We start from the raw sequence: 1,800 nt of genomic DNA, 5'->3' as shown, positions 1-1,800 counted from the left end.
TGTGCTGACAGCTAGCTCAGAGCCTGGAGCCTGCTTCAGATTCTGTATCTCCCTCTCTCTCTGACCCTCCCCTGCTCACACTGTCTCTCTCTCTCTCAAAAATAAATTAAAAAAAACAGTAAAAAAAATTGTCCTGAAAATATGTGTAACGCTCAGCCTTCGGCCTGCCTGCTAAACATCCCACTGATGAAGGATGGTATCTGAATGTGTTTGTGTCCAGAGGATAAACAATATATATAATACTGACCTGGAGATTTGCCTGTTGTGAAGTAGGAAGAGAAGTTATGTGGGTCTGGCTATTTGATTTTATTCGGACAAACGAGCAAACGTCCTCTCTATGTGTACGTATGTCCACATATTTAGTGTGAACAGGGAGAAAGATGCGCAGGGCCAGACGCTGACCCCAGTAGTACCATTAAGGAGAGAAGGACGGGAAGGAAGTGCAAGAGGAAGATGTCAGATGTGTCCTTCTAAGAAGAGAGACAAACACAGACGTCTTTGTATTGTAATGTTTTATTTGTGGCAACCAACTTACATGGATTTGGAATATGACAACAAATAAGAACAATTAAAAACAAACAAATGAGCCCGCCGATGAAAAATTGCAGAGCTTGCTTTTAAGAATGTCAAGTGTCTGCCCCCATGGGAGGGCCCCTTTGCAATACCTTTCAAGAATATACCCGAGGCCCCCTTTCCTCAACCCAGCGCTGTGTCTCTCCCTATGCACTTCCCCCAGGGTGGGGGTCGGGAGGCACCCAGCTGTCTGCACAAAGACCGTCATTGCAGCATTAGCTGTGGAAGTTCACGTTTGGCAATGGCCTAAATGTTTAACAGGAGACAGATTAAATCACAGTCTATACAAACTGGAATACTTAGCAGCTTATAGAAGAAAAAGAGAGGGGCTCCTGGGTGGCTCAGTCGGTTAAGCCTCCGGCTTCGGCTCAGGTCAGATCTCACGTTCATGAATTCGAGCCCCGCGTCAGGCTCTGTGCTGACAGCTAGCTCAGAGCCTGGAGCCTGCCTTTGGTTCTGTGTCTCCTTCTCTCTATGCCCCTCTCCCTCTCATGCTCTGTCTCTCTCTGTATCAAAAGTAAATAAAACATTAAAAAAATTTAAAAAAGAGAAACAGTGTCACTGTCTTTTGGACAGGTTGAGTGGGAAGAGCAAGGTACAGAACAGCATTCTGTTAATTTCCTAGGGCTGCAGGGGGCTGCTGAGAGCAGCCCTTTTAGGAGGCTAGAAGTGTGAGATCAAGGGCCATGCTCCCTCTGAAGGCTTGGGAAGGAGGGTCCTTCCTGGTTTCTTCCTAGATTATAGTGGCTCCCGAAGTCTTGGCTTGCTTTGGCCTGTGGATGCGTGACTCTGGTCATGCCTCTGTCTTTGTGTGCGAGTATCTCTCTCCTCTTAGAAGGACCTTCGTCACTGGATTTAGGGCTCCCCTCAATCCAGCATGACGTCATCTTAACTAATTACATCTGTGAGGACCCTATTTCCAAGTAAGGTCACATTCTGCACACTCTGAGGTTCCAGGTGGACAGGACCTTCGGGGGCCACTCTTCAACACACTCGACGCACTTGTGGGGTACTACTGTTGGATTTTAAAAAATGAGAGAAAGAGAGAGGTGTTTATGTTAGGCACACTGGAATGGTAGGAGGAGGCTGAGGCTGTGGAAAGCGCACCCCTGGGGTGTCTCTAGGAGAAAGCATGTGAAGTCCAGAAGTAGGACCAGGACAGGACAGAGGGGAGAGGCTTTCAGCTAGAGCGCCTTCAGCCTGGGTTTGGCCTTAAGGCTCACGGTG

At 47.8% G+C, this 1,800-nt stretch overlaps 1 protein-coding gene across 3 annotated transcripts in view; it reads right to left on the bottom strand.

Moving 5' to 3' along the window:
• The window catches only part of IL34 (interleukin 34), a 55,346-nt gene that overhangs the window by 40,048 nt on the left and 13,498 nt on the right, over positions 1-1,800 (bottom strand). The window lies entirely within an intron of this gene.

The sequence above is a fragment of the Suricata suricatta genome, chromosome 16 (genome assembly GCF_006229205.1).
Source record: "Suricata suricatta isolate VVHF042 chromosome 16, meerkat_22Aug2017_6uvM2_HiC, whole genome shotgun sequence".
NCBI classification, from domain to species: domain Eukaryota; kingdom Metazoa; phylum Chordata; class Mammalia; order Carnivora; family Herpestidae; genus Suricata; species Suricata suricatta.
Note: the sequence above shows the minus strand (reverse complement) of the source record. Positions and strands in the feature narration are given on the sequence as shown.